General features: G+C 45.6%; 1 long non-coding RNA gene across 2 annotated transcripts; it reads right to left on the bottom strand.

Moving 5' to 3' along the window:
- Positions 1-19,034: 19,034 nt before the first annotated feature.
- Positions 19,035-20,177, bottom strand: LOC141145860 (uncharacterized). Of its 2 annotated transcripts, XR_012244679.1 has the most exons (4): positions 20,117-20,177; positions 19,951-20,019; positions 19,458-19,514; positions 19,035-19,333 (listed from the first exon to the last, which is right to left on the bottom strand). It is a non-coding gene; the product is annotated as an uncharacterized lncRNA (long non-coding RNA). The 2 variants fall into 2 exon arrangements; XR_012244678.1 differs by having other exon boundaries at positions 19,951-20,170.
- Positions 20,178-20,539: the final 362 nt, after the last annotated feature.

The raw sequence follows: 20,539 nt of genomic DNA, 5'->3' as shown, positions 1-20,539 counted from the left end.
TTCAGTGAGCACTTTTAAAATGCATTCAAACCTCCCCCCCCCACACACACACACCATACACAACACCCATCTAGCCTTCTATCCAATGCAAAAGAAATAAGAAGCAGTCCTTCTAATATCTGTCCATCCTCCAGGAAGCATGCTGTACTGTCCACTAGGGGCAGTGTTTGTCAATGAATCACTGCCATCTGACCCTGGTCAAATACTCAATGACAGCTATTCTTTGAACTAAGCCCATCAGTTACATAGTTACATAGTTAAATAGTAGGTGAGGTTGAAAAAAGACACAATTCCATCAAGTCCAACCTATGTGTGTGATTATATGTCAGTATTACATTGTATATCCCTGTATCTTGCGGTCGTTCAGGTGCTTATCTAATAGTTTCTTGAAACTATTGATGCCCCCCTCTGAGACCACCGCCTGTGGAAGGAAATTACACATCCTTGCCGCTCTTACAGTAAAGAACCCTCTATGTAGTTTAAAGTTAAAACTCTTTTCTTCCAATTTTAATGAGTGGCTACGAGTCTTGTTAAACTCCCTTCTGCGAAAAAGTTTTATCCCTATTGTGGATTCACCAGTATGGTATTTGTATATTGAAACCATATCCCCTCTCAAGAGTCTCTTCTCCAGAGAGAATAAGTTCAGTGCTCACAACCTTTCCTCATATCTAATATCCTCCAGACCCTTTATTAGCTTTGTTGCCCTTCTTTGTACTCGCTCCATTTCCAGTACATCCTTCCTGAAGACTGGTGCCCAGAACTGGACAGTATGCTCTAGGTGAGGCCAGACCAGAGTCTTGTAAAGCGGGAGAATTACGGTTTTATCTCTGGAATGAATCCCCTTTTTAATGCATGCCAATATTCTGTTTGCTTTGTTAGCAGCAGCTTGGCATTGCATGCCATTGCTGAGCCTATCATCTACTAGGACCCCCAGGTCCTTTTCCATCCTAGATTCCCCCAGAGGTCCCCCTCATCCTGTGGAGAAGTTATTACCCTGCTTAGCTCAGTCATCTTGGCAGCAGTGGCTTTCTTTGAAGCTTTGTTTTCAGACATGTTAATCAAGCACTTCCATCTTTATTACACGAGGTGGTCTGGAGCCAAGCTCTACTCCCCTGTCAGGGGGCATGAATCAACACCCTGATGGGTCAACTTGCAACTTCCAACTTAGGCCACCTGGCTGTATCAACCAGGAAGTAAAACTTCAGAAATATGATATTAAACCATGTTGACTTCCAACAAACCCTATAGAGGTACTCTTGATGAAAGCAAGAATTGGCCTTGCTGTTAAAAATTGAAATGATATCCACCATTCAAACAGGTGTGGAAAAAAATGGTCTTTGGGTGTCGGAGGTGCCTTCACATTGTAACCCTGTAGAGGTACTCTTGATGAAAGCAAGAATTGGCCTTTCTGTCAAAAATGTATGATATGCACCTGTCAAACAGGTGCAGAAAAATTGGTCTTTATGTGTTAATTATGCCTAAGAAACCTACACCAAAAAAATTCTTCCAGATGAAACATTTTTTAGGGTGTGCTCCCCAAGTAGTTGTTTGTCTACTGTATGGATCCCGACCAGATCCATTAGGATGAAGCACTCCACCCAACCCCCCGCCATTACCTCTTATTAGTGTCCACCTGTGATATAGGAGGAGTCCTTTATTTCTCCCATATAGATTAGTGTATTTCTCCCATGGTTCAGAGAAGCAGGATCTTTCATTCTATGAATAGCGTAGGATGGGGTACTTTGAAGCAGTAAGTGGGCTTAAGCACCGTATAGCCATATGGTGTGGCTAAATCCCCATATTTTTTGAAAATGTTCAGGTGTTTTAAATAGCCTTGCAGGAGTTAAATGTCATTTTTTATATGTGCGTTGTAATATTTTGTTCCAGATTAAATCAACACCCACACTTCCGGTTCCGGCGCCGCATGTGAGGGAGTGAGGAACGGCGGCTCTGGGTGTAATCAACCTAAAAATCTGGCTATAATGCCCACGGACGGTGAGCAGCTCTCGCTCCCCCCTCACATTAGCCCAGGGAACACGGTGGATGGACAGATTTGTCACCCACTGTCCCACCGGTGCCTCCGCAGCTACCTGAATGGAGCTCTTCCAGCCCGCTCTTCACACATCCAACATGGTGGATGGAGCAGCCCCCTCAGGCATTTCAGCTCCACACACTGACTCTGCTCATCACCCAGCCTCTCTGCCACTCCTGCCTAAGGAACAGTATGCTGGCCTGGCTCAAGCTGTTGCTCTCCTATCCCCCACCATTACAGCAGTGGTGGACAGGGCTATTGTAGCAGGGATAACACAGCTCAGAAAGGAGCTAGAAGACCATGTCAAAAGACTCTCTGAATTATAATACTGTATGTCTGACTTGGAAGATGAGTTACAGAACTCCTTTACCTCTGAACAGCAATCAAAGCAAGCTCAGCAATTTATACTTAACAAGCTAGACGACCTGGAAAACCGCTCTTGTTGCAATAACCTGCGGGTTATTGGTCTCCTGGAGTCCATTACCTTAAAGTCACTAAACGACATCTGTGCTACATGTATCCCGGGTGCCCTGGGAATCGCAGCACCATGCATAGTCGAGAGAGCTCACCGACTAGGGGCTCCATCAAACGGCAGGCATACACCAAGACCTGTTATTGTAAAATATTTCAATTACTCTGACAGACTTAACATCCTGAAATCATTCAGGAACTCAACATTTTTTCAATTGGATGGCCACAAGCCAAAGCGTTCCAACCCATGTGTGCTGCTCTAAATTAAAAGGGTATCAAGTTTACACTGGCTTATCCAGCAATACTCCGCTTCACGGAAGCATCCAGTGATCCCAAATCCTTCTCTCACCCAAAGGAAGTGATGCACTATCTGCAAGCCTATCTCCACATTCTGATGGACACCTCCGCACCCTCTACCACTTCACACTTAGCTTAACCGAAAGAACAACGCAGCCCCAGAAAAGATCCAGCCAAGAGTCTCTCTGACTCATATTTTTTGTTACTTACATTACCTCTGGTTTGTTCTCCATTCTAAACCCCCCTCCCCTGTTCTTTAGCGATACCCTAGTCACATATACATCCCAACATCTACTATTTCTTTTAATGCACCTTATCATGCTAACCAGACCCCCCACCCTTTCATTGACTATTCATGAAAGTTATCTCCTGGAACGTCAAAGGGTTACGTTCGCCCAACAAACGAATAGCAGTTCTTTGCCACCTAAAATGCTTAAAAGCAGACATAACCCTGCTCCAGGAAACACATTTAACTTTAGCCAATTTTATTCGTATGTGCAAACTCTGGGTAGGTGAGGTGCTTGGGTCATCAGCAGTGAAAGGCAAAGCAGGTGTTCTCCTCCTAGTTCACAAAAATCTACCCTGCCAAGTGATCTCAGTCCAAGAAGATAGCGAGGGTACTCACGGCACGACTAAAAACGTCTGCCCGTGAATGGGTAATAACAAATGTTTACGCCCCAAATTCTCCCTCACAATATTTCTTTCAAACACTGACCTCCAGTCTAGCTCCACATCTCCATTTCCCCCTACTAGTAGCTGGAGACTTCTACTCAGTTCTCGAACCACAAGAATATAAATCACCTGGGAACAGTCGCACAGCCTTAAACATCCCAAATTCCTCCACAAATTTAATGAATTTCACTGATAGCCTTCACCTAGCAGACATCTGGAGACTAACACACCCTGAGGGTAGAGAATATACTTTCTTTTCACCTCCCCATAACTTGTTGTCTAGGATAGACTACATCTTTTTGAACTCTCTCCTCCTTGACCATGCCTCTGACCCCTGCATCCATGATATAGCCATTTGGGACCATGCCCCAATATCTGTCAATCTGACCGGGTTAGTCACACAGGGCTCTGTTAAAATCTGGTGCTTCCCCTCATACCTAGTGCACGATAAGACCCTACAACAGATTATCAGAGACACCTGGAAGGAGTACTTCTCCACGAACTCTGAGCATCAAGACAACCCCAATCTATTTTGGGAAACTGGGAAAGTGATTTTGCGGGGAAGGATTATTTCCTACGCCTCAGCCTACAAGAAAGGGGTCTCCAGAAAATACTGTGAAGCAAGTAAAGCCCTACGCTTGGCTCAAGCCAACTTAGCACAGAACAAGTCACAAAAACACAGGGAACTGTGGCGCAATGCCAGGGACCAATTTGATCTGTGGGCAGAGGCTCAGGAAAGATTGCATCAATCAATGCTTGATCTTAGTTATCACAAATACGGCTATAAATCAGGCAAACTTCTGGCTTGTGTAAAGGGTCTCATTCCCCCACACATATAGTTGCCCTTAAAGACAGATGTGGTAGCCTCCATGGGGTTAAAATTGGCTCTCAAGAGCTGCGTACTGCATTGTTTACAGACGACATTTTAATCTTTACGCTGAACCCCAAATTGGATATGATACACATTCAAGAGATATTTACAACCTTCCGGGCGTGCTCTGGTCTGAGAATACATTTTTTCAAAGGCAAAATACTTCGCATTTTCCATGCATGATCTCCCCTCTGGGCCACTGACTCAATCTTCACAGTCACCATAAACCATGTCACCTACCTGGGGATAAAAATAGGCAAGACACCCTCCTCACTCTACCAACTCAATTTCCTCTCTGTTCTACAAAAAATCATTGTGGAGCTAGAAAGCTGGTCAGACTTCCCCCTCTCACTATTTGACAGGTGCCATCTGTGATAGACTTACCCAGGACAGAGGCTTTTGGAGGGGACTGACTGCTAGCCTCTTGCCTACTGATTATGGGCCCTGGCATTTGGGGGAATGGTGTGCTATGTGAGCTGTATGCCTGGGGACCCTTGAGGTGGTGTTACTTTGGATTCAGGTCCTTGTCCCCCATGACACACAGACTCTGGGAACACTGTGTATGCCATATTCGAAAAGGGTGGCTGGGAGGGTATGTCTTGGATTGCTTAAAATCGGACAGTAATATTTATCCACAATATCTCCCAGAATATATGTAAAGACTATTCTTGGTTTGTTTGATTCTGAACTCAACATGTTAGTTGAGAGAGCTGATCACATTGGCCTCTAGAACTGGGTAGGAGCCAGATAGTCTACTCCTACTATAGTTTGTTGCCTACTAGGCCGAGGAGGGGGGAGATCACTGTTTGTATTGTTAATTGTAATTAGCTCCTGCTATTGTGAGAAGGTGTCCTGTGTTTATACTAATGTGTGAAGCTCGGTGACAACAAATCTGACCTGTAGTGAAATCCTGATTAATCATAACAATGCTCCGGAGGGCACGGAGTCACATCGGCTGCTTTAAGGGATTAGTTAATTAGCTCATGTTAATTAGGTTTCTGGTTACAGTTCTTATTGTAAGCCTGCTGTATATATTTGTGTGTCATCTCAAATAAATCAGTCCATGTTCAGCATTAAACAAGTATCGTCTTGTTTCGTGCTTGTGAGTGGTTGGAATATCTGATATCTATATTCAGACTGGGAGGAAGCGGTATATGACGAAAGCACTCAAGCAGAGTGTGGGACGTTCCGTTGCATTAAAAAATCATTGCGGAGCTAGAAAGCTGGTCAGACTTCCCCCTCTCACTATTTGGCAGGTGCCATCTCTTTAAGATGGTGAGTTTTCCTTAACTACTATACCCCTCCAGACGATTCCCTATTGCTAAAACACAAAGACCTTTAAAAATGATATAAAGTGATAACCAAATTTCTGTGGAGGGGCCGTAAACCATAGATAGCTATTCAGAAACTATCCCTCCCCAAACCTGAAGGGAGAGCTAACTTCCCTAATATAAGACTTTACAACCTTTCTTGTCTGCTGAGAGTGGGGTTAGATTGGACAACACGGGCATCTCAAAAGTCTATCCACGTTTCTGCACTGCGGAACCAGATCGATCCCTTCTCCTCTGAAGCACAACCAGCCTCATATGGGAAACAGTGGTGGCCTGGAGAGAGATAGGCAAAAAACTGGGACTTTCTCCCTTCATGACTAACCACCTACATATTTGCGGCCACCCTCTGTTTCCCCAGGTGCAGCAATAGCCAACATTCTCCGCATGGGTGTCATAGAAACTACTTCGGTTTGCCCAGCTGTTTGACATAACCTTAGGGAAACCCCACCCCTCATCTCATGTTATGGGCTTATTCAAGTTACCCAATCACCATGTGTTGTTTATCCACCAAGCAACAAGCTTTGTAGCCAGTATATGTCCTACCAGGAATTTGCGCTTTAAAACTTCACCACTGGACATCTTCATAGAGTGGAACTGCCACAAGATATCTGACCTCTACAAACCCTTGTACTCTCTCTTCAAAATATCGGCCAATGCCACTACCTCTTCTGCTTGAAACAAGGATCTGCAATCCCCAGAGGCACTGAACACCATACTGGCAGGCTACAATACCACATGTGCTTTTGTAACAAACAATTTCTGGCGGGAAAAGCAGTACAGAATTCTACACCGGGCCTATATCCCTCACCTGCCATCCAAAGAATCCCTGGATTAAGCTAAATGCCCTCTATGTAGGTGCCACAAGCCTTAGCTCTTACACAGAGTCTGGTCCTGCCCCCATATCCTGCATTACTGGAACCAAGTGGAGTTCTTTGTGGCAATGATTACAGGGCTATGCCTGAACAATAACATTTTCCTCCTACTGTTCGGATTCCTGGAAGGCCCCAAACAAAACCTACCAATGTCACAGTCCAAAATTCTACAACACAATAAGGCTTGGCTCACTACTTGCTACATGGCAGCTAGGAGAGCAATTCTCAAGAAATGGGCATCCTCCATTCCTCCCACTGTCAAAGACTTAAAGGCTGACCTATTGAGTCTCCTCAGGTTGGAGAAATAGGACATGATCCTCTCCAACCATCACAAGTCACTCCAATTTTATCATAAATGGGATCCGTTTATGGACAAAGCGCTTTCAACGACAGTTCACCAGGCCGTCCATTTTGGAGGCATTGAAGCAGAGGGAGACATAAGTCAAACCTTCAGAGATAGTTTTCAATTCCCAGAACCCTTGAGAGAAGTATGTGGCTGGGAGGAGGAAGTTCCAGATACTGTAATTGTCAGTGACAATTGAGGAGGAGTCTGCTGCACATGCCTCCGCAAACTTGTGGTGCATGGGCTCACTGATGCTTCAAAGCTTGCAAAAGGACCTAAAAATACATGAAATCCAGGAGAAGGATCACTATTGGTTGGAAACCCTCCTTGACCACCGTTACAAGGGGAAAGTCTCAGAACTCATCCTGTCACCACAGAGGGTGAAGAAGATGAAATCTCTTGAGGACATCTTAAAGATGAGTTTATCTAATGCTTTTCCTGACTCTGGTAGGTTACAGTGTCATGGAAAATGTAGTTTTGAGGCTTCTGTTGGTCAAGAGGGGGCCGCCTAAGTGATGCACTTCACAATTGTTTTAGTCTTCGCTGCCCAGGGCTGTCAGCTTCCAAATCCCATCAGCAGCGTCTTCATCATATAGTGGACAATTATCTAGGGGAGAAAACACAGATGGAGAGCTATCCAGTTGAGGATCCACTGGGTTACTGGGTCATAAGAATAGACCAATGGCCAGAACTTGCCCAGTATGCAATTGAGCTGCTGGGCTGCCCTGCATCCAGCGTGCTTTCTGAACGGGCATTCAGTACTGCTGGAGGTTTTGTTACTGATAATAGGACGCGTCTGTCCACAGACTTTGTGTACTGCCTTACATTTATCAAAATAAATCAGTCTTGGATTACCAGCAGCTATGAAGCCTCTGATGCCGATGCCGCTGATTAAGTGTTTTTGGGATGTGGACTCTCTGCAAGACTTCTAGGCTGCCTAGTGTTGTGGATTGTGTCACTGATGCATGCATTGTCATAGCTCACCAAGTCACCATCCTCGTGGCCTCCTCAAATGATGACAGTACAGTGCATGCGTTCTTTATCAGCAGCCATTGGCGTAGAGAAAAAAAGCCGAGGCCAGCCTGAGCCTATCGTTGTGCCATACTCACACAGGTACTCATTGACTCACCTTTGCTGCATGTGCAGCCACTGCAGCAGTGCCAACGTTGAGTTCCACCTGGTGAGCATATCACAAATCAGCTGGTTCCGGGTTGGTGGAATTCCTGCTGAATTTCAGCCAACCGAGCACTGTCTGTGTATGACCACCTAAAATGGCTACAAACTTATCTGGCCTGCTTTAGAAGTTCTTCCAACCCTGGGTACCTATTTAGGAAACTCTGCACCACCAAATTTAGGACATGTGCCAGGCATGGCACATGTGTCAACTTTCCCTGTCTAAGGGCAGACAGGAGGTTTGTGCCATTATTGCACACCACCATTCCTGGCACGAGCTGGCGTGGCATAAACCACCTCTGGGCCTGCCCCTGCAGAGCTGTAATAATCTCTGCTCCGGTGTGGTTCCTGTCCCCTAGACACACCAAATGAAGTACTGCATGGCACCTTTTAGATTGACTCATTAAATAGCCCCTTGAACACTTAAGTATTATTTGTGGTTCATAGGACAATTCAGCAGAGAAGGGCGAGGAGGAGGAGGAGGAGAAGGGGGTAGAGCTGACAAATCTCGCATCATCTCAATATATGTCAGCACAGTCAGTCCGACAATACACATAAAAGTTCATTGATAAAAACGGCATGGGATTTCCCCACAGGGGAACCCCAAACCAAAATTTAAAAAAAAAATGGCGTGGGGGTCCCCCTAAATTCCATACCAGGCCCTTCAGGTCTGGTATGGATATTAAGGGGAACCCCGCGCCAATTTTTTTTTTTTAAAATGGCATGGGGTCCCCCAAAAATCCATACCAGACCCTTATCCAAGCACGCAACCTGGCAGGCCGCAGGAAAAGAGGGGGGACGAGAGAGCTCCCCCCCTCCTCAACTGTCCCAGGCCACGTGCCCTCAACATTGGGAGGGTGCTTTGGGGTCCCCCCAAAACACCTTGTCCCCATCTTGATGAGGACAAGGGCCTCATCCCCACAACCCTTGCCCAGTGGTTGTGAGGGTCTGCAGGCGGGGGGCTTATCAGAATCTGGAAGCCCCCTTTAACAAGGGGACCCCCAGATCCCAGCCCCCCCTGTGTGAAATGTTAAGGGGATACCCTACCATTTCACAAAAAAAAATTCAAAAATATTAAAAATGACAAGAGACAGTTTTTGACAATTCCTTTATTTAAGTGCTTCTTCTTTCCATCTTCTTTCTTCTATCTTCTATCTTCTATCTTCCTTCGGTTTCTTCCTCCATCTTCTTCTTCTTCTTCCTCCGATCCTCTGCTTTTTGCTCCAGTGTTTTCGTCCGGCCTCTTCCTCTGCGGCGTCTTCTTCCCTTCTTCGTTCTTGGGCCGCTCCACATCCATGATGGGAGGCTCCCGCTGTGTGATGCTTCTCGTCTTCTGACGGTTCTTAAATAATGGAGGGCAGGGCCACCCGGTCGCCCTGCCCCCTCTGACACACGGGGACTTCCCCGAGGCTTTCCCCGTGATGTCAGAGGGGGTGGACAGGGAAGTCCCCGTCAAGTCTCCGTGCATCAGAGGGGGGTGAGGTTACCGGGTGGCCCCACCCTCTGTTATTTAAGAACCGTCAGAAGAAGAGAAGCGTCACACAGAGGAGCCTCCCATCATGGATGTGGAGCGGCCCGAGAACGAGGAAGGGAAGAAGACGCAGCGGAGGAAGATGCCGGACAAGAACATCAGAGCAAGAAGCAGAGGATCGGCGGAAGAAGAAGATGGAGGAAGAAACCAAAGTAAGATAGAAGAAACAAGATAGAAGAAAGAAGATGGAAAGAAGAAGCATTTAAATAAAGGAATTGTCAAAAACTGTCTCTTGTCATTTTTAACATTTTTGACACTTTTTTTGTGAAATGGTAGAGGTACAAGTACCCCCTTACCATTTCACACGGTCGGCCGGGATCTGGGGGTCCCCTTGTTAAAGGGGGCTTCCAGATTCCGATAAGCCTCCCGCCCGCAGAACCCCACAACCACTGGGCAAGGGTTGTGGGGATGAGGCCCTTGTCCTCATCACCATGGGGACAAGGTGCTTTGGGGGGGACCCCAAAGCACCCTCCCAATGTTGAGGGCATGTGGCCTGGTACGGTTAAGGAGGGGGGGGTGCTCTCTCATCCCCCCTCTTTTTCTGCGGCCTGCCAGGTTGTGTGCTCGGATAAGGGTCTGGTATGGATTTTTGGGGGGACCCCCACGCCATTTTTTTTTTATTTTGGTTCGGGGTTCCCCTGTGGGGAAATCCCATGCCGTTTTTATCAATTAACAGTTATGTGTATTGTCGGACCGAAATATAATTTTGCTGTCAGACTGTTCTAAACACGGGAAACATGCGCCCCTTCACAGGCATACTATAGATACCCCCAGGTACGAAATTTAATGGAATATTACACTTTTATTGTTTCACTTTAAAAACAGCCGTTTTTAAAACTTTTTTTTGCATTGATCCATGTCCCCTGGGGCAGGACCCAGATCCCCAAACACTTTTTATGACAATACCATGCATATAAGCCTTTAAAGGGGTTGTAAAGGTAAACATTTTTTCACCTTAATGCATTCTATGCATTAAGGTGAAAAAACTTCTGACAATACCGCCGCCCCCAGCCCCCCATTTTACTTACCTGACGCCTCGAAAATCAGCTTCTCGTTCCCGACATCTATTCCTCCGCTCACCCTGGCCGCTGATTGGCTACAGTGGATGGATTGGAAGCAGCGCAGCCATTGGCTCACGCTGCTGTCAATCACATCCAATGACGCGGCGCGCTGGGGGGCGGGTCCGAGTGATACAGTGAGTGGCTATAGCCGCTGGCTGTATCACGGGAGCGCGCCCGCAAGCACTAACCACCATGCGAGGGAGCTCGCATTAAGGTGGTTAATGCTTGCGGGGAGGAGCTGAAACAGCCGCTGAGGGACCCCAGAAGACCAGGTTCGGGGCCACTCTGTGCAGAACGAGCTGCACAGTGAAGGTAAGTATAACATGTTTGTTATTTTTAAAAAAAAAAAAATTTACCTTTACAACCCCTTTAAAATTAGCACTTTTGATTTCTCCCATAGACTTTTAAAGGGTGTTCTGCGGCTTTCGAATTTGCCTCGAACACCCCAAATTGTTCGCTGTTCGGGTGAACATGCGAACAGCCGATGTTCGAGACGAACATGAGTTTGACTCGAACTTGAAGCTCATCCCTACTAAGGATGTGACCACAAACCTGTCCGATAATATTCTGCCAAATATTTTTAGATCCTTGTTGAGGATTGAAATGGGGCAAACATTTTGTGGGAGAGTGTGATCTTTGGTTTTGGTAATAAAGGCATATTGGCCAAAAGCATCTTGTCAGGGAATTGGTTGCCTTGTAGAATATGGTTGTATAATTTGGATAGTCTGGGTGCTAATATGGAGGCAATTTTTTGTAGTAGGTGGTAGTGTAGCCATCTGGGCCAGGGGGCATGGAGGTTTTAAGAGATGTGACCACATTAGCAAGCCTGTCCGATAATATTCTGCCAAATATTTTTAGATCGTTGTTGAGGACTGAAATGGGGCAAACATTTTGTGGGAGAGTGTGATCTTTGGTTTTGGTAATAAAGGCATATTGGCCAAAAGCATCTTGTCAGGGAATTGGTTGCCTTGTAGAATATGATTGTATAATTTGGATAGTCTGGGTGCTAATATGGAGGCAATTTTTTTGTAGTAGGTGGTAGTGTAGCCATCTGGGCCAGGGGGCGTGGAGGTTTTAAGAAATTTCATTATTTTACTTATTTCCAGTTCTGTACAGGGTTCGTTAGGAGAGACTATTTGTTGGCTGGGAAGGGTTGAAAGTTGTAGTCCATCCAATCATTTACAGTATCTCACAAATGTGAGTACACCCCTCACATTTTTGTAAATATTTTATTATATCTTTTTGTGTGACAACACTGAAGAAATGACACTTTGCTACAATGTAAAGTAGTGAGTGTACAGCTTGTATAACAGTTAGACATGTGCATTCGTTTTCGTCCGAATGCATTTTCGTCCGAATTTCAGGTATTTTCGTTATCGTTTTAACAAACGATAACGAAAGCGCAGATTCCGAAAAACGAAAGATCCGACATAAACAAATGCTTTATTTTCGTTTTCGTTGTGACAACAGTTCGATATAGATAGGAGATTCGACATGACGCTAACAATAACAATTTGTGTCTATCGAACCTGTGGTCGAATGTGCCTAACCTTAACTCTATAGTCTATCCACCATAGTAGTCCAAGATTATTCGAAAAGATTCGACATAGAGAGAAGATTCGACATAGAGAGAGAATATTCGACGTAGAGAGAAAAATTAAGTAAAATAAAAATAATGATGATGATGGTTATTATTGGTCAATTGTAACCAAAGAGGAGGGGCAGTAACATAGCTAGAACCGCATGTACAGCCAACTTAGTTTCACTTACGATTTGCTAGCAGAGAGAGACAGACACGCTGATTCATTTCAGAACAGTCAATCTTAGCTGGTCCGTTTGAATTCATTGTCACTTTATCAGAGTTCCTGAACTATTTCATTTGAGCATTAGCTAAGCACAGCAGCAGAATAGTAGTGAAGCAAGCTACATCTGTGTTGTGAACTTGATAGATAGACTAGTGATACTAGTGTTGCTGCTAGTGTTGTGATAGCCTCAGAGGCTGCCCGTGTTGTGGTGGGGGGTGATTTATAGATTGAGATTCTATATACCCTATCTCCACTCCAGTCCATTTTCTGACTTGCAGTTGCTGTATAGTTCAGAAATGTACCGTTCTAATGTAAAAGTGAAGGCTGGTAGAGGTAGTGGTCGTGGTCGTGGTCGCGGTGGACGCCTTGGTAAAAAAAGTGGCAAGGTCTCTGCTACTTGTGCCTCTGACACTTCTGCCACCACCAACATGCCGTCCACAGCAGTGGGTGTCACCGCCAATGCCACCAGCAAAGCTAGTTCCACCACCCCCAGTTCTTCTAATATTACTTTTCCTGCCAGACCACCAACATCTGCTGCCACTTCCACTGCCAGTGCAGCGCCTCCTTCCACTTCTACAGGTGTCATGGCTGCATATTTTTATGGAAAGTGGAGTTGCCTTTACAGTCACCACCACCAATCACACTACCAGTGCCACTGCCCAGCTCCCCAAAGGAGCAATTGAGGGAGACAGCAGCAGAGACAGAGTGTGAGACTTTTTCTTCATTGGCCCAAGAAGATGATTTAGAATGTGATGCTCCTCTTTCCCCAAACACTGCGGATGTTTTATACAATCTTAGCCCACAGGACTTACAGCTTGACCTGGAGAAAGTGCAAGAGGGATATTCTGTGAGGAGTAGGACAGGTAGCAGTCCACTTTTTTCATCTGCTGCTAACTCCCCTTCTCCCTCTGTTATTATGGAAGAATCCTGTGATGATATCACCGACCTCCCAGTCCCCAGCACCCCTGCCATTAGCAGCACTAGTTCTAGTTCACCAAGTGTAACTGTAGTGGCAACAGCTTCCACCACTGGTGTGCTACCTGCTGCAGCTATATCAGCCCTAAATAGATATCCACAGGGTCAAGGGGCTGCATCCCGCCGCAGCAACATTTGGAAATACTTTCAAACATTGGAAGGCGGGTTCTTTGCCAAGTGTAAATTGTGTGGGAAGCAAGTAAGTAGGGGTAAAAAGTTAGGTCATTTAACCAATGCTGGTATGAACCTACACCTTAAAAATTACCACCACTCTACTTTACTGCGGGCAGAGGCAGAAAAAGAAGATGGTAGCGCAGGAAGCAGCATAACGGACTCTGACTGTACTGGTGGTACCTCCTCAAGCACACCACTTACTCAGAGCACAGGAGGCAATAGAGAGGGTTCAATTAATACAACCCGCCCACGTGCAGTAGTTCCACTGCAGACCCAATCAGGCTCCTCATCCTCCCAAGGACATCATCAGCCTACCCTCGATAGTTTTGTTGGCTTTAGTTCCAAGGGCATGTCAAAACAGCAGGCCAACAAGATCACCCGCCTCATTGGCCAATTCATTGCTGTTGGAGGAGCCTCTTTTCGCATGATTGAAGGGGAGCCGTTTAAACAGCTCATGCATGCCCTTGCTCCACGATATGTTGTTCCTGCACGAACAACTTTCAGCAGAAAGATTATTCCAGCACTATACCACTCATGCGTTGGATTATTGAAGGAAAAAATGGCCAAAGCCGAGGGTCAGACAATTCATTTGACAACTGATTTGTGGACAGCTCCCAGCAGTCAACACGCTTTCCTGTCTTTGACTGCACACTGGTGGCAGGCCACTGTGCCTGTTGGTGGTGGCGCTGGTGTAAGAGTTCAAACTCCATCAGGAAGCAGGTCTGCAGCGCAAGACCAGCAGGGTTATCAAGCTTTCCTGCTCCACACAGAAGTCCGTGATGACCAACACAGCTCTGCCAACATATTGCGGGCAATTAGATCAATGTTGGCCGATTGGTTTGGAGAGCAGGCAGTCACCAATGTCTCTGTTGGGTTCATTGTGACAGACGGAGGTTCAAACATGGTTAAAGCTCTCCAAGATGGATCTTTTGTCGGTGTGCGCTGTTCTGCACACATACTGCATTTAGTGGTCAAGGGTGCAATCCCAGTGGAGAAAACCAACAAGATTGCTCAAATCTTGGACCTTTGTAGAAAGATTGCAGGGCATTTCCACCGCAGTGTTGGGGCTAGTCAACTGTTGAGGGAGGAGCAAGAACAATCAGGGCTCCCCATACATCGCCTGAAACAAGATGTCAGCACCCGGTGGAACTATACCCTGGAAATGCTGGAACGCATTTTGGAGCAAAAGACAGCCATCCACAATCTATCATCCCGCCACAGCATCGGGATTGATTCCACACTGGGACGTGATGACTGGTGTATAATTGGGCAGCTCGTTTATGTCTTAAAACCCTTTCGGAATGTGACGGAAAACTTGAGTCAGAGCAATGCCAGCCTAGGACAGGTCATACCCTTGTTTACCTATCTCATAGATAAGATGGGATTGTACCTAGAAAACAGTGAGCCTGTTTGTGGCAGCCCACTTCATGCCGATGTAGCGTCTTTCATCAGAAAGCTACAAGCTAACTTAAAAGATCGGCTAAATGACCGTGTCCGCAAAAGCCCTGAACTCATGCTGGCTTCCCTGTGTGATCCCAGGATCAAAGGTAAACTGGCACTCAGAGACAACAGCCTCTCCTACTGGAAACAAAAATTGATTGAAAGGGTCCGGAATTTGCAGCAACAGAGATGTACGACGGTTGAGGCTGGTTTGGAAGATTCACCTGCCATGTCTGCTATTCCAAGGCCTGGCAGCATCACTCAAAAACAACAGAGTGGAGCATGTGCATGTTGGGTAGAGGCACTTGACAATCTGGTGGATGCAGGTCAAGCAGCAGGTAATTGAGAGGAGAGCAGTGCCTCTGAAATGGTCAGGGCCTACCTATATGAAGCACCTTTGCTTCCTACAGAGGACCCTTTGACCTATTGGGATGGTAAGAAAAGTTTGTGGCCTGGTCTTTGCCTGGTTGCCCAGCAACTACTATCCTGTCCTCCAACCACTGTGCAAAGTGAGAGAGTTTTCTCTATTACTGGGAATATCCTTAATCCACACCGTTCACAACTAACACCCCATTTGATGGAACAAATAACTTTCCTCAAATTTAACCTCCCCAAGCTGGGTTACCCTACCCTTAATTTGTGAGACCTGAATCATTGTTACCATGTGAAGATAGATGGGACAAGAGTGACTTGATTGTGCGTGATTGCATGAATGAATGTTGTATGAATGGACAGTGAAGATAGATGAGACTCAGAGGAACCATCCAAATGTTGAGGAAAATCATTTTTTTTATTTTCTTACCACTTGACACAATAGCAGTTGTCTACTTGACTTTGGTGTGACCCCAAGATTTAAATAGAATTATATTGTTTTAAGCAATCCAAATTTTTCCCTTTATTCCTTCCATCACCCTTTTTTGTAATGAATGTTGTGTAGAGTGACTAGAGTGTGCTTGATTGCATGAATGAATGTTGTGTGAATGGACAGTAGCAAGGGTTGAAGCCTTGACGTGGCGCTACTGCTCACGTGTTGCTGTCTTTGTAAATACAAATAGCAACATGTGCTAATTTAACCATTTTTGTTTGGTGGTCTGGAAATAAGAGACAATGATTAAAGATGACCTCAACAGCATGACAGTTCCTCTTGATGGAGAGACTGTCAACTCAAGGATCAGAATATGCTACCAACACAACATAGCACAAAGAAGCATACAGTTAGAAACGTGATTCTATGCAAGATATATTAGTTGGTCACTGCTGAACTGCATCCAGATGCCCAGGACCCCTCCCATTTACCATCTCTAAATGGACACCAGGGCCCTCTCTGATCCTCCGCCTGTTTCATGACCATCTGCAATTGTCCATAGTCACTAGTGTGAGTGAGTAATCTACCCTGCTGCCATGTTACTCAAGCCCTGGAAATGATGACTGCCTGTCAGGTCACCTTGAGGCTAGGTGACAGATGCACTCTGTAGGAATCGGAAGTGCACCGCTAGGTAGTGGATCCTAGGACTGACTGCTGTGGATTAAAACCTGGGAGGTTCAGGAAGCAGGTCTACTGGATCACTAACACAGATCCCACTGGGAGCTAGAGCATAGATTCTCCAGGACGCGGAGTCTAAGAGCCAGTAGGTGTTCACCAGAGCCTCTAGTGGTGAGGATGGACTGCGCTGCAGTCTGGCTCCAGGTCGCAGCCCCCAGGGTCTCACATCTCATGCTCACGGTAGACTACAGGAGAAGAGGAAAGAGGCAGCAGGCTGGAACAACAAGGAAGTAAGGGACAAGCCAAGGTCGAGGCCACAAGCAGACAAGGACAACCGAGTACACGCCAAGGTTCAGGGTCACAGGCAAACAGGGATGGTCAGGGACACGCCAAAGGTCAGGGTCACGAGCAGACAGGAATAGTAGAGAACAGGCCAAAGTCGGTTAACTGGAATCAGACGTAGGAAACACAGCCAGTACACACGAAAGCTAACACACAATGGTTGATCAGCACTGCTGGCTTGCAGTGCACAGGTTAATATAGGGTTCCCTGATAGGAGCTGGGGTGGAGCCATGCTAGAGGAGAGCTTACAAAAGCAGTCAGGTGAGGGTCAGCTGGTCTCTAGAGATGAACACATGGAGACAGGTATGCTGACAGACAAACTCTATTGCATAACCATGACACTGCCCTTTGAACTGATGCCCCTTGTAATTGCGTTAGCCTGTGAACCTCTGTCCGGTTAACTGTTGCCCTCATGATTGCAAGCCTGCAACCTATGTCCTGTGAACTGTTGAGGACTGTATAGAGTAACCCCTGCTCTAACTATCTGCTGTGTATTCTGGTGGAGGGAAAGCTGAACGGCGTGACTGGACACAATACATTGGATTACCCTTTGCACATTGAAATAGTGTAGAGAGAAATCTCATCAATTTTCTAAGTTCAGCCTGATGGTTAAATGTAGAAAAACTACAATTATAAGGCCTCTAGTAAGTTAGTAACAATATATGGACTAGTTCATTTAGATAAACATCACACAAATCTAACAAGTAAAGCAAAACTCAAGAAAACAATTATTTCTGAACAAAAATTTTTTATTTAACAGTTAACATAAACAAAACAAAAAAAAAAAAAAAAAAAATAGAGTACATTCTCCCCCAACCTGGTGACCAGTTGCTGTAGGGACATATTAATCCCAGCCAACTGGTCACCAAGGTACTGCGTAGCCTCCAGGTGTCTCCTGAGGCTACGCTGGTACCTCTGCAGAGCCACAGAGTGACGGAGCTGCCGGCGATTGTGGAGGGCCAAAGATCGACGCAGCCTCCGGGTAACTGCAAAATGTCTCTTTTGGACCTCCACAATGCGCCGCAGATAATCCGTCACATGTGGCTCTGGAGGGTGGGGGATGTGTGCCTGTTCTGGAGCAGGTGAAGGATGCACTGGGGAGGCAAGGTGGGGGGATGTTGAAGGGTGGAGGACTGTAGAAACCACTGGGGACTCAGAAGGACAGCCAGTCCAACCAGACGCGGGCAGGTCCAGGTCTTCGTCCACAGGCTGCAGTTGCAGGATGAAGACTTCACCTGTGAAGAAAAGAAAATACATTAGATAGATAGATAATACAATACACATACACATGGCTTCTTCACCCTAACATTATATAAAGGCAACGATCTCCCAGCCCTTGTAGACAATCCTGTAACATCTTGATATGTTTTCACTTCCATCCATACCAGTTTTTGATATTTAGTGAGATGCACCTAATCAATTTGTGTGTAGGAGATAGTGGTGTCTGTGTCAATTCGCTGCATCATACCAAGTTTGCAGAGCTGTGCAGGAAGGTGTAGTACTACTTTACTGTACTCTGACCGGGGTGGAGCTGAGTGTCCTCCCCGGCCAGAGTACAAAGGGATTCCCCTCTACACATCGAGCAGTGTAAAGGGGAATCTCCCAAAGATTTTATCCGCTTGGTCGCACGAGCGGCTGGAGAAAATCTTAAGGTGTAATGGACGCCTAAGTGCTACTGCTAACTAATCTACCTCATCCAGACTGACTGACTTTGGCAAATATGGAGGATCAGTTGCACTTGCAGAAAAACATATCAGCTATACCAGCTTTTAACATTACACTCACCAAAGAGAAGCCATTCAAGCCATTGCATTTGGGATGACCTAATAAAAAGTTGTTTAATAAAATATAGCAGGCTATTTTTTAAAGTTGATAATTTTGTAAGGCCACTGATTGTTGAATAAATTAAGCCCCACTTCTGTTCTAGGCTAGGTAGGTTACTCACTCCTGGTCTAGGCTAGGAGGTATAACAGGTATAACATCATGAGAAAAGTGTTAATGCATGCATTAGGGGCATGCCAGAGATTGAACATGTCCAGGGACTGCCAGCCAATAGCTGGAGATCCTTTTCTGACACCCCCCCCCCAGCCTGCTGTGTTATTCATAATGATTAACAGTGATTGGCTCAGACTGGGAATCTAAACTGCAGCAAGAAGGTGGCATGATCAGGGACATTGGGGAAATATTAACAAGCACAGGTCACGCTAACAGGAAGACTGGAATCATCTGCAGAGGGGAACTAATATAATTAATAGTTCCAGCTAAACCGAAGCCTTGCAGAATAAATCACAAGCTATTCTAGACAAGGTATGCCATCAGCATTTCATATTTAAAATACTATATTTGCCTGTAAAATACAAAAAAAGTTATGCTTACTCCCTGGATCTGCCGCATCTGGCTGTTCCTCCGCATCCCCAGCAGCCTCTACAGGGCAGGTCTCCTCCACCTCCTGCTCAGCAGCTGTTGAGTAATGATAGAAAAGAACATTACAATCTGCAGTGTACAACAATCTCACACATTAGTACAAGAACATTGAAACATGTATGATCACTCAGCAGATACCAGCAAGATTATACTAACTTACATGTGGGCGTTGCTGCCTCAGCCTCCTCCTCAGTCTCCCCCTCTGACTGGATGACACCTATTTATAAAGGAGAAATGATGAACATTAATAAACGTAAATAAATATACTGTAGTGTAAATAGATAAAATTAATTATCCATTAGCATGGCAATACAGGGCAGGTCACTAATGTTTATCTACAAGGCAGGGACATGCATTCACCATTTAGAAAAAATCATTTAAAAAAAAAACAAATACGAGGCACTTACCTGTCCTGGTTCCAGCAGCGCCGGCGAGTGCTAGGTGCACTGCCACTGATCAGGCACCTCAGTTCAGAGCGGCCACGTTCTGTCAAATTACGTAAGTTACGCAATCGCTTGCGTTACCTGACAGAGCGTCGCAGAGGCTCTACCTGTCACTACATGAGCGAGAAACAATGACGCTGGAATCAACAATGGAAGGCTGGACAAATGGAAAAGGAACCACTGTATTAGTGTCACTACTACAGTACTTACTGCATGATGACGTGGAGGACTCCTGCTCCTCTGCCCTCTGCCTCCGGCGGCGCTGGGCCTGGAGACGATCTTTAAATAAAATCAAACACATCATGGTAAATGACTATGTCGCGTCGCATGGTTGACAAAAAAAATTTCCTACACACAATGCAATGCTGACACCAACCCTGATGAGCAAGCAGTTTTTTTATCTCATCCTCCCCTACAGCTGCTAAGAGCTCCTTCTCATGAAGGAGGAGAGATACCTGCTTTCCTCTGCACCCCGACTGCCTGCGTTTACGCGCTATGAAACTGCAAAACAAAAAGAGAAGAGAAACGGGTTCCACAATTAAACTACAATTGTAATCTGAAAATGACATCAACACATGAAACACATGTAGAATGAACCCGTAGAATGAAACAATGCAAATGGAATTTTTGGATTAGGCACATTTTTTCATGTAGCACAAGGTTTGCACATTTATTTATTAACCAAATTTATTGTAAGAAAAACCTATGCTTTTTTGGTGCACAATAAATAATAAAAGGCAGGATAGGGATTGTGCCGAGTAAATGTCCATTGTGTCCACTCCAGTCCACCTTTCTATTA

The sequence above is a fragment of the Aquarana catesbeiana genome, linkage group LG05 (genome assembly GCF_042186555.1).
Source record: "Aquarana catesbeiana isolate 2022-GZ linkage group LG05, ASM4218655v1, whole genome shotgun sequence".
Classification (NCBI taxonomy): domain Eukaryota; kingdom Metazoa; phylum Chordata; class Amphibia; order Anura; family Ranidae; genus Aquarana; species Aquarana catesbeiana.
This window is presented reverse-complemented; position numbering and strand designations above follow the sequence as displayed.